General features: G+C 33.0%; 1 long non-coding RNA gene across 1 annotated transcript in view; it reads right to left on the reverse strand.

The window, feature by feature from the left end:
- LOC127710157 (uncharacterized) overlaps positions 1 to 10029 on the reverse strand; it is a 460084-nt gene extending 450055 nt beyond the window's left edge. Inside the window, exon 1 of the long non-coding RNA XR_007986016.1 lies at positions 9932 to 10029. This is a non-coding gene — a long non-coding RNA (uncharacterized LOC127710157). The remainder of the gene's footprint in view (positions 1 to 9931) is intronic.
- Positions 10030 to 13422: the final 3393 nt, after the last annotated feature.

Genomic DNA, 13422 nt, shown 5'->3' on the forward strand with positions numbered 1-13422 from the left:
AATCTTCTCAAATGAATCTAGTATAAATTTTATATTTTATTTCCTTGTACGTCCAGAAACGTAGCCACTATGGCTAAAATGGAACATATGGGTAAAATAGATATAAGAAGATGTGGTATGAGTGCCAATGAGACAACTCTCCATCCAAGTCAAAATTTATAAAAGTATTATAAAATGCATTTATTTGCTTTTAAAGAAAATATGACAGATACAAAGAACATTTAAATGACATTTTTAAGACACTCATTAATATATATTGAAAAGCAAAAAAAATCATTGATGAAAGATTTAAGCAAAAAAAATACAGGTGAGCGATTCAGGCTCTTGAGAGCCTCTTGTTTTAATAATGCTCTTAATCGCATAAAAAGAAATAATTGCATGCAAACGTATAGTAAACTATAAGCAGTCATATTAAGCACTTTTACAAGTATGAAATTGAAAATATGACGAATTACTGCCACTTGATCGTGTGAAGTAACTCTGAATCGTAAATAGGGATTCATTTCTATCATCAATCCTAAGAACATAGTCCATTTTTGAGAAATTTTCAATGATGTATATTTCAAATAACAAAGTTAAAGATATAATAAAAAGAACTGTTTGGCTCATTAGTTATTCCATCGTAGTAGGTCTAATATATTTGGTCTATATGGAAGCATTGTATGTGTCCGTCCAATCTGATTAAAATACAGATCTGTCTATACGCTTTGGCCGTGTAACCACATGATCTGTATCTTAAACAGATTTATGTCAGTCTTAAGGAATTTACCATTAGTAAAGGGCAAATTTTAATACTGCATTATTTGATCAGAACTGATATAACCAAAATATTTACACAATAATAAATGGACATGCAAAACTATATTGAAACGACCTCATACACAAGAGTCTAATGTTCATATTTCTCTTCGTCTCATACTCAGGCTGATATGCAGTTGAAATCCATAAAAAAAAAAAAATCGACCTCCTTATTACAGAAGTTGAAAATGGCATAGTTTGTATACATGTATTTGAATTGTTAACATCTGTTTTATTATAGATGCATAATTCATGATATTTTGCATTTAAAGTCATATGAAATTTTAAATTCAAAAAAATTCATGCATATGTTGTTTATAACTAATTGGCTAGTTTTTATTATAAAACTTATGTACATATACTTTTTTTTCAAGAAAATTCTTTAATTTGTCCAAATTTAGAAGAAAATTGCTTTTTTTAATTGCTTGCTTCCCAGACAATAATTCGCCGACATGTTTTCCGTATGCAGTGACCTCAGTGTGACCTTTCTCGTAAAAATCCGGTGATCGCAATACGCATCGCTCTGTCATCGAAATAAACTATATCTTATTACTATACATGTAATACACGTGCTTACCTAAATATCCATGCTTCTTTGTTGATTGTTTACTGTGACAATCGGTAAACTTCGGATTCAAAACACGACAATTAATTAGCTGCCATATTTTCACATAAAAACAGACCGAGTGAAATATTTGTTTGACAATTATACGATATGGATGCGTAAAAATGATAAAATCGTGCACAGAAGACTGAGTTTGTGATATATACATGCATTGGTTCAAGAATTGGGTTTACATTATTTTTCACCAGTCACTCGTTTCATATGACTTTTTTTTTAATATACGTGTTTGAACTCGAATTATGGTATGCAGTTTCGAGATATTTGTAAACTTTTAAACTAAAGACAAATTTTCAAGACACAGTAGATTATGATAGGTGCAAATACATTTAGATCTTTAATATGCATATGCATAAATTCCGCCGAAAAAAATCCACAGAGAGATGAAAGATTGTGACAATAATCTGATCAAAAAGAGAAAGTCGGGTACACCTTTTTCGTCCTGGCGTGTTTGGGTTGACTGTTATGTCTCGAAAACGTATGAAGGCAAAACAATTGATACATCATATCGCTTCAGATTTTATTATTATTTTTTTATATATCTAGGCTACATTTTGATATGATAACATTTAAATTTCAGAACCAAAAAATTACATGTATGGGTCAAGTGAAATACCTTTCTAATGAGTCATGACAACAGAGAAGGTTTGTTTGAACAACATACAAAAAAGATTTTCCCACAAAATCCGATAATAAAGAATACGATTAAATATTTTTTACAATGGAATTACGACTCGCAAATAAAAGCTGTTTGTTGAGAAACTTGGTGTTCAACGATCCCACCTAAAAAAAACAGTATCACAGTTAAGAAAGTTTTCATGTTCATTCAATATCGCAGTACATTATTTCCATCGGTAAACAATTTTTAAAAAAGTGCACATGGAAATATCCAAATAGCAAAACATCCGGATAAATGAAGGTGAATAATAGAAAATAACTCCCCATTCCTGAAAAATAATGTTTGAGCAAAAGAATTACGTCACAGGTGTATTTTAAGAGATATTTACATCCCTTGTATGTATAAGAGAATGATAATCCCGTTCTTCATGATTTAGTACGAGCGTTATCGAGTACTTATCATGAAGTAAGGGATTATCATTCTCTTACAAGATTCAAGATTTTATTCATAACCTCAGACACATACAGGTGTACAAGAGGACAATATAATTACAAACATAAGATAATACATAGCAAGACAGGACAGACGAAACACAATTACATATAGTATATTATAAAAGACAATTGATATAATTAGTTTAAGTATTTCATAATTTTCTTTACGAAAATTGATAATTTCTTTTGAACTTGTACGTTACATATAGACAGCAAACAAGTAAATTTGTTCTTCCTTGGATTCATTCCATAATAATTTGGTATAAACTTTGATCTAAGAGCAGAAACATCAGCATTTTTGCAGATAAACAATATATAAAACTCATCCCCTATTCCCTCATTACATAATGTATATATAAAAAAGAAGATGTGGTATGATTGCCAATGAGACAACTCTCCACAAGAGACCAAATGACACAGAAATTAACAACTATAGGTCACCGTACGGCCTTCAACAATGAGCAAAGCCCATACCGCACAGTCAGCTATAAAAGGCCCCGAAATGACAATGTAGAACAATTCAAACGAGAAAACTAACGGCCTAATTTATGTACAAAAAATCAACAAAAACAAATATGTAACACATAAACAAACGACAACCACTGAATTACAAACTCCTGACTTGGGACAGGCACATATACATACAGAATGTGGCGGGGTTAAACATGTTAGCGGGATCCCAACCCTCCCCCTAACCTGGGATAGTGGTGTAACAGTACAACATAAGAACTAACTATAAAAATCAGTTGAAAGAGGCTTAACTCATTAGATGGATACAAATACAAATAATACAAATACAGGTGGACGTGGCCGGGCACCTGTACATCCAAACAACAAAATGACATTAAGTACAGATCTGAGAGTACTCGCAATTACTGACAGCTAGTTCAAAGCCACTAACAACTAATAAAAAAAATCATGCATCTAAGACTAAATTATCAATCCGTACACATCCAAAATCCAATGGATTTAGTGTAAAGACGTCATAAACAGTCAGAGAAAAACATGACCTTGTGCAATGCCAAGATACAGGTATCGACAGATTGAAGATCCATGAATGTGTATATGTATATAACAATAATATTTAGTTTGCTTTTAATTTACTGATAACAAAATCAATATTAGTACCAATAAAAATAATATTTAATGATCTAATTACAGTGTTGAATTGATAACCTTTTAGAATAAGTTTATTTAAAGGATCGATAAGTTTACCAGGATCGTTTCTAAATTTCCGGGCACGGTAAGCAGTATTGCCGTAAAAATGAGGATGTGCAATTCCGTTTGAAATAAGTTTTCTACAGATACAACCAAACTTCAAAACAAAATCTTTATATCTGTGGAAGAATTTAGTAAAGGTTTTAAGTAATTTGTGGTAACGAAATCCCTGGCTTAATAATTTACCAGTAATACATAGATAACGTTCTTTAAAATCAAAAACGTCACTACAGACACGGGCATAGCGAACGAGTTGTGAAATATAAACACCGTAAGATAGTGCCAAAGGAACATCACTATCCAAAAAGGGAAAATTAACAATAGGGAACGAAAAATCGTCCCTTTTGTCGTAAATTTTAGTGTGGAGTTTCCCGTGTAAAACCGAAATATCTAAATCTAGGAAAGGACAGTTGTTACCGTTTAAATTTGATTTATTTAAAGTAAGTTCCTTTGGGTTGCATATTCTATTTTCCCTCGCAATCCCCGCCCATATCCCCGTCTCAATAGGTAACTTCAAATTCGAACATCGAAGTTTAGAAATACAATATCTGTCCTTAGGTAATAATCGTAATAAATATGGTTCCAAACAAAACTCATGTCTAAATAAAGAATAGTATTCCCCCCTGGGTGCATTATGTATCTGTGAGAACCAATGCTGATAGTACTGATCTGTTAAGCGCGGTTTAATCATACTCTTTAACCAATCAATATTTACGACTAATTGATCGTTCCATATAAAACTAAGACCTGTATCATCAAATATAGATTTTACATATTGAATCCATTTAAATTTGGTAGGATTAGTTTCATGTAATTTAATTCATAAGTCTTAAAAGGATATTTGACAGTTTGCTCTCTGCTTTAATAGTTCTGCACCAAAATGATGCCATCCTAAGTTTTATAGAGATATCCAAAGGAACGCGACCTAATTCCCCGTAACACCAAGAATATTTTTACAGAATTGCAAAAGCATTTTCTCAATATTCTGTTTATTTTCAAACCCCCAAACCTCTGATAAATATAATAATATAGGTGCAATTACAGCATCGAAAAGTTGTAACTGAATATCAATAGGTAATGATATATGTTTTATCTTCCTGTAGAGAGCAAACATTGCTTTTTGTGCTTGATCAAAAATCCTTTTTCTAGCAGTACAAAAATTACCGTTGTAATTAAAAGTTACTCCTAAATAATTGTAGGAATCTACAACTTCTATAAGTTGTGTCGTACCTTTCTTTTGCTAAACACAACAATTTTTGATTTATCTATATTGACTTGGAGTTTCCATATGTTACAATATTGTTCAAAAACATCAAGTGCATGTTGTAGTTCTTCTTTACTATCAGTCATAATAACCGTGTCATCTGTGTACAAAATGACAAAGATTCTAACTAATACTTGTAACAATTCTTCACAGTTTTTTTTTTTATATATATTCTAAATCTTTTACATCATTTTCCACAAAAAAGTTTTCTAAATCATTCAAAAACACCGAAAACAAAAAACGGTGATAAATTTTCACCCTGCCTAACACCAACTCCACAACTGAAGAAAGTTGAACTTTGGTTACCATATCGAATACATGTCTTTCTATTTTGATACATATTATAAATAACTGTAAAATTGTTCCCAGTAATGTGAGATTTTTGTAACTTTTGCCATTACAAACTTAGAATATTGTAAAGTGCTCAAGGCTCAAATGAATTCTTGATTGGTTGTATTCAATAATTAGTTCCATTGCCAGTGTAAATTAAATGCTTATAATTAATGCATGACTTCATTTTGCAGCTTTTCATTTATGGCTTAGGCATATAACCTTAGCCGTATTTGGCACAACTTTTTGGAACTTTTGGTCCTCAATGCTCTTCAACTTTGTACTTGTTTTGGCTTTCGAACTTTTTTGATCTGAGCGTCACTGATGGGTCTTATGTAGACGAAACGCGCGTCTGGTGTATTAAATTATAAGCCTGGTATCTTTTGATAGCTATTATTTGTGTGTGTCTCTGTCTTGTATGTTCTCCCATTTATTTGTATTGTAGTCTTGTCATGTAATCTTGTCATTTTAGTGTTATATTTAACATTGCCATAAAAGCGGGAGGTTTGGCTAGCCACAAAACCAGGTTCAACCCAGCATTTTTTCTTAAAATGTCCTGTACCAAGTGAGGAAAATGGCCATTGTTATATTATAGTTCGTTTCTGTGTGTGTTGCATTTTAGTGTTGAGTTTCTGTTGTGTCGTTGTTCTCTTATATACAGTCCGCCAAAAGTTAAGCACCACATATCTTTGTTGCATCGATTTTTTTTTTTCATTTAAAAAAAACAATTACTCCTCGAAAAAGAGAAAATATTCATGTAGCAATTTTGCTTACATATGCCATAAACAAACCATAAACTTAAATTTGGTCACTGATGCAGGTTCTATGCATTTGAATTTTGCGTTCTTGGAAATAGTGAAAATTACACATATCAGAAACGGAATTTAAGTTTCACTTTAAATTAATTTTTTTACAACAATTAATCACCCAAAATCATTAAAAGTCTCTACAAATAATCTTTGGTATGTTCGGCAAATTAAATGTCAATAGGATGTGTAACCACCTCTCTTCCGGTACAGTTCCATAACACGGCGTCTCATACTCTGTACAAGCCTTCTGAACTTTAGTTGAGCAAATTTATTCCATTCATCAACAATTGCTCCTCTTAAATCGCCAAGATTTTGCAAAGGTGGATCTCTGCGATTGAGATTTCTGCCAATGGCATCCCAGACATGTTCGATAGGGTTCGGGTCTGGAGACATGGAAGGCCAAAAGATAGTGTCAATGGCTTCTTGATCTTTGTAAACGGTTACAATCCTTGCCCTGTGTGGTCTAGCGTTGTCGTCCATGTACGAGGGTCTTGACGCAAGTTGGGGATTCTCAAAATGAGGGACTACAATGTTTCTAAGCACCAAAACCCTGTATGTCTGTCTGTTCATGGTACCCTGCAAAATATGCATACCCAGCTTACAACAGTATGAGAAGAAACCCCTTACTGTAACACCACCATCAACGATTGCTGTCGTTGGGCAATTGTTGTTTTGGTGATAAGCAGTTTTATTTCCCCACCAAACTCGTATTCTGCCGTCTATTGGTCGTAACAGAAACCAACTCTCATCTGACCAATGAATATTTTGCCAGGTTCTCATGTTCCATCGTCGATGGTCATTAGCCCTTTGAAGCCTAATTATACGGTGCCTGGCTGTTAGGGCACGTCTTTTGACAACACGACGTGCTCTTAGGTAGCCTATATGAAGTCGACGGACCAATGGTCGAACACTAACACGACCACCTGGGGGCCAGTGGTGTCTAAGCTATTGGGTAGGGGTAAATGGGTTGGCTTTAGCATGACCAATAAGTAGTCTGTCAACACGATGGGTAGTTAAACGGGGTCTTCCGGACCTTGGTCTATCATTTACAGTTCCTGTGTCAATATGACGTTGTAAAAATCTGATAATGACGGTGCGATTAACATTGAAATGGTTGCCAATGCTCCTAGTGCTCTTACCGGCATTTGACATGTCAATTGCTTGTCAACGTTCAGTCACAGATAACTTACCGCTTGCCATATTTCACAGTGACTTGGTGAAGGTTAAATTTCACCTGTACGCGGGACAGTAGGAAAATGATTTAAAGGCATCGAAACAGTGTATTTGTTAAAGTGCAGATGACCTTTACTAAAAGGTTGCTTGGCGGGTATATCGGTGTTTAATTTTTTTGGTCGTAATTAATTTTCTTAGTGTATGCTATAGGCAATTCATTACACCAAACATAAATATTTTTTTCGCAATAGTTAAAAAAATATTGACAGTTATGTTTAGGTGGTGCTTAACTTTTGGCGGACTGTGTATTTGATGTGTTTCCCTCAGTTTTAGTTTGTAACCCGGATTTGTTTTTTTCTCAATCGATTTATGAATTTCGAATAGCGGTATACTACTGTTGCCTTTATTTAGTTTTAGTGGTGTAAGGACTTTCTTGTAATTTGGGAAATATTTTTAAAAAAAATGTGCTATAGACATGAGGTGACATAACAGTACAAAGAAAAGGTAGACATTGTATATGTTTCCTGATTGTGAGTATGAATGTAAATCATGTAATATTTTAGTGAGGAATTATCCTTTTTTATTTACAGTTTAAATCAATAAATACATTTGAGTTACAACTAATTTTATTTCACAGCCAATACTTTTAGTACGGCTTTTTAAATCAAATACTATTTCATTATGTCAAGGAAATGTTCTAGTTAAAATGCATTTAAAAGTTTAAAACTTATTCGAAACTTAAATAAAATTCCTGGTGTTATTTTTGTTTTTGTTTTTATCGGAATATTGGTAATAAACATTCTTCCCAACTGCTGGTACAGTAATCAGAGTTTTGGAAAGCTAGACATGTAAGTTATTTTTTATTTTAAAATAAAAAAAAATGGCATTGCTTTGATATTGGTTATCGTTTTAGTAATTTGAAGTTATTAATAAAACGATAACCAATATCAAAGCAATGCAAATTTTTTTTACAACTTTTTGTCAGCTTCAATCACTTTGGTAAATCCTTTCAACCCGATTAATGTGCTTCGGGGCAGTTTTAACTCATTTATAGAAGCTCTTTGTTTTGAACTGTAAATAGACCCAAATAATAGGATAAGCCTTTACTAAGAACATGATTTACATTCATTCTTCACAATTAAGAGACATCAAATCCTACAATTTCATTGGTTGGCCGAGAGCACTTTGCTATATTCTAAGTAACTTCAAGAACAATACTGTTCTATCGTCACTCTGTTCATTTAATTATAACAGCTTATTCATCTACTTGGACACCGGAAGTCTTAGAGAAAAATGTTTTATTGTGTTGATTATCAACCAATCTAAATAATTTTGCTCTAAAGAAATTGTTCTAAAATAAACTTAGTAATAATATTCTTAATTTTTGGCATGATTTGAAGTCAATCTATAGGTAATTCTCCGCAAATCAAACATTACAAAATTGGGTATACTGCAGAATTCATGTGATCATCTATACACAATAAAACTATAGGGAATAATTTGAAAAAAAAGTTTTGTGTATTGTATTGTTCTATCTCCAGAAATGAGTATTTCGTTTGATTAAGATGCTTTTTCTTGAGGTAAAATTGATACCGTTAATGTTATTGCACAAAGATTTGCTCTCAAAGTGCATTAGGATCTACGGTAACTAACTAAATATAATAAGTGTTTGGTATGACGATAAATTTTCACTTCTGTTCTCGTACTATGAACAACAAAATTATTTATTTTGTAATATATATTTCCGAACTCTATTGTATACCTTACTACTTAATTATTTTTATTTGCCTGTGTACGTTATTTTCTTTGGCGGTATTTTGTCAAAGGTTATGATTGTCTTTCTGAATTTGTTTTACATCTAACCCCTTTGTTTTATTCATTTTGTATATACATTGTGTCATAGATCAAATTTATTCGTTCAGTGTATGTTCACTTGTTTATATACGACCGCAAAAAAATTTGTGGTCGTATATTGGTATCACGTCGTCGTCGTCAGCGTCGTCCGAAGACATTTGGTTTCCGGACAATAACTTTAGTATAAGTAAATAGAAATCTATGAAATTTAAACACAAGGTTTATAACCACAAAAGGAAGGTAGGGATTGATTTTGGGGGTTATAGTCTTAACAGTTTAGGAATTAGGGGCCAAAAAGGGACCCAAATAAGCATTTTTCTTGTTTCCAGACAATAACTTGTGGAACGGTGTATGGACCTCTCTGAAATTATACCTCAAGTTTCCATACCACAAAAGGATGGTTTGGGGGGGGGGGGGGGGGGGTAATGGCTCAAACCATTAGTAATTACGTGGAAAAACAAGGTTTTGTTTTGTTTTGTGTTTAGATTACCTCCCTTACACTGCTTTTAAATTATGTATAAAGAAATGTTGTATTGTCTTGAGGTGATTAGCTGTCAATTTATTTTTAGAAGTTACTGTTAAAAATGCTGATTTTGGGGGGAGGGGTATAATTCGCAACAGCATAGTGTATTGCACAAAAGCAAAAAATTGAATATAAATTCAAATCATATAACCAATTCTAAGTTCTTTGACTACAGTTATTTATTACCTATTATGTGTCAAATATATAACTACAATCCAAATTCAGACCTGTATCAAGCGCGAATATTGTGTCCATTTTTGCCCCAACTGTTCAGGGTTGGACCTCTGCGGTCGTATCCAGCTGCGCTCTGCGAAGCAATTTATTGTTAATATGTCTTTTGATTGAGTGAAGCCATTTCAATTGATATTTTATAGTGTGTTTTCTATATTGTGATGCTACGCTATTGTTTCAGGTTGGGTGAAGGTTGGCGCCTATTTAAACGTTAAAACCCAATCTAGTTAAAATATAGAACTCTGATTTCGTTATACTACATATGAGTATAACGAAATCAGAGTTCTATATTTTAATTAGATTGGCCCGTTTCAAATCGAAGATTGGCTGCCTCTCTGACAAGTACGCAATATTTAGGAGGTAGAGCACTGATTTGTCGGTCCGGGGTCAAAATCATGTGTCTGGGTAGGATGGCATGTCTTCCTGAGGTATAATACAAAGTCTGGTTTATATTCATCTTCTCGTCCTAAATATGCATATGTAAAATATATATGCAAAGAACACTTACATATACGGCCCTACATTCTATTAATACTTCTATTTTTTGTTCCTCTTCTAACGTTGCCTATGTCCCCCCTTTTCAAAGTCCTGAATCCGAATCTTGCAACAAAATCGTATTATATTATGTTATTCGATGTAACTTACTTTACACATTTCCGTAAATGATTAATTTTTATTCAGTAAAATAAAATTTGGTGACCCCCTTTTAATTGTTTAAGGAATGACTGTAATATTTTTTTCTGTCTATGAAGAAATAACATAAAAAATGTGGTGCACACTGAATAACCCGCGTAGCGGGTTATTTTAAATTGTGCACCACATTTTTCATGTTATTTCGAATAGACAGAAAAAATATTACAGTCATTTCTTATAATTTAATTCTAAATTCCATTTTAAACCTAAGTAAACCATGAAAAAACGTTGATGACGTCACGGTCACATGACAAAATTATGTCTATGAGCTGATAAACAAAACAACGTCAGCCAATCAGAAGACGCGTTACATCCAAAATTAAATTATTTATCAATAAAATGGATAAAATACTATAAGTTAATTTACTTCAAGGGATATAAAGAAAATATCCTGGACATGTCTTTTGTATTTGTACTCCGATAGCATTCCCGTTCAACAAATTAATACAGGACAATCCCTAATCGAACACACCTTAATTAAAAAAAAAAACAACATATAAGATTTTTTTTATCAATACATTTTATAATAAATGAAAAATACTTATGTTCAGAAATTAAATGGAAGCGATAGTTTTATCTCAATTTGCAACTTTTATAAAGAGACAGATTTTGACAAACTCTGGTTTCGTTATTTCTGAAATTGTCAGAAAAAATCCTTCTAAATATTTTCCCCGCAATAATAAAAAACATGAAAGATAACTCAAATCGTACGTATGATAGGTATGGGATTCGTGTGTTTATACGTGATCTGATGTCAGTGAACATAAAGGCGGGAATCTGGAAAACCACGTGATAAATAAAAATGCAAGATTTCTATCATTTTTCGTCATGATACTAGTAAAATTACTTTATATGGACGAAAATTCCAGTATGGGATTTTAAAAGTCTTGGTTTACATTGTTTAAACTTTACCAACGTATTTAATCAAATTCAATGTTTGGCAATAACCAGTTTTGTTAGTTTTAGGTCCCTACGTCGAGTAGCAAACAAAGGTGAAATAAAGGGGTTAAGACTAGAATGAAATTGTTGTTGAACATTTTGAATGCAATGATATAATAAATGGAGGAATTTTCGATTTTACTTATTTTGATGGTGGTTATTGCTCGTACTTTAGACATCAGAACCTTTTTTGACAAGAAAGCCCCAGAAAGGAGCGTTTCTACATGTATTATCTTTTATGCCAACAAATGTAAAAAGATTGCAAGATCCATGATGACAAGAGCATGTTTGCTTTAATTTCAAAACATAATTTTGACATTCTTGTGACAATATATTGAATGCGTTTACATATAGGTTGTACCAGACTAAGGGAAATATAACTGTTTAATTTTTAATTTTTGACGCTCTCATCAGTAACAATTTGTTTTCATATCTTAACATCATTTATTATATTTTGAAGGGTAAAATGTTAGATGTGGCTTAACCGTCTGGTCGACAGACAATTTTAAGTTTTGATGTTTGGTAGTCACTTATCGTCGATTACTGGATAGAACATGGATCCCGTTGGTGTGTACATACATATTGCTGACGATTAATGTTTTCGATTTGAGTCCTAAGTTCCTGTAGTCGGCTTTCATAACCGGAGATCGGTTTTTATGGTTAGATAACATAAAAAATATTCTAAATGAATGTGGCTTAACATATATTTAGAATGCACAAACTTTTATTAATTTGAATTGGCTGAGTTTGACAGTTAGTAGAAACCTTAAAGATCAATTTGAACAGAATTGGCACTTATTGTTAGAAGAATCATCCAAAGCTGTAAATTAGTGAATATTTAAAGATAATTTTAGTTCGGAAGTTTATTTAGATATTTTAGATAACAAAAAAGAGGGACGAAAGATACCAGAGGGACAGTCAAACTCATAGATCGAAAACAAACTGACAACGTCATGGCCAAAAATAAAAGACAAACAGACAAATAATAGTACAGATGACACAACATAGAAAACTAAAGACTAAGCAACACGAACCCCACCAAAAACTGGGGGTGATCTCAGGTGCTCCGGAAGGGTAAGCAGATCCTGCTCCACATGTGGCACCCGTCGAGTTGCTTATGTTATTACAAATCCGGTAAATAGTCTAATTCGGTAAGTCACATTCGTGAAAAGGGAAGGGTATTGTAGTTACGACATAAGGAACATATCCGATATCATCTGTGAAACGGTGATTCCATAACGGTCAACCAACTCGTGATGGCGTCCGTAAAATTTACGAAGGGATGACTTCAACTTCACCATTTGGAACTCTTGGTTTAATAGCTTCCTTGTGAGCAGCAATCCTCTATCAAGGAAATCATGATAGGAAACAAGCCCGGCAATATCGTATCAATTGGGAGATATATACTCCGTATGCAGGCGCTGCTGGAATGTTGCTACATAGAAATGGAAAGTTCACAATTGGGAAGCTGAAATCTTCTCTTTTGTCGTAAAGTTTTGTTTTCAACCGACCCTCATTGTCAATTTCTAGATGTAAGTCAAGATATGAGGCAGACTTAACTGTATCTGTAGTATCCTTTATCTCTAGTTCGATGGGATAGATTCGTTCAACATAGTCACCAAATTTTGTATTATTTAGTGAGAGAACATCATCTATATAGCGGAACGTAGAGTTAAAGGATTTTACTAACTTCTTATCTCACTTCCTAAGAAGCTCCTGTATGAAGTCAGCCTCATAATAATAAAGAAACAAGTCGGCAAGAAGAGGGGCACAATTGGTTCCCATTGGAATTCCGACAGTCTGTTGAAAAACACGTCCTCCAAACGTAACAAATATGTTGTCAATCAAGAAATCA

Source organism: Mytilus californianus, unplaced genomic scaffold (assembly GCF_021869535.1).
Source record: "Mytilus californianus isolate M0D057914Y unplaced genomic scaffold, xbMytCali1.0.p SCAF_1, whole genome shotgun sequence".
Classification (NCBI taxonomy): Eukaryota; Metazoa; Mollusca; class Bivalvia; order Mytilida; family Mytilidae; genus Mytilus; species Mytilus californianus.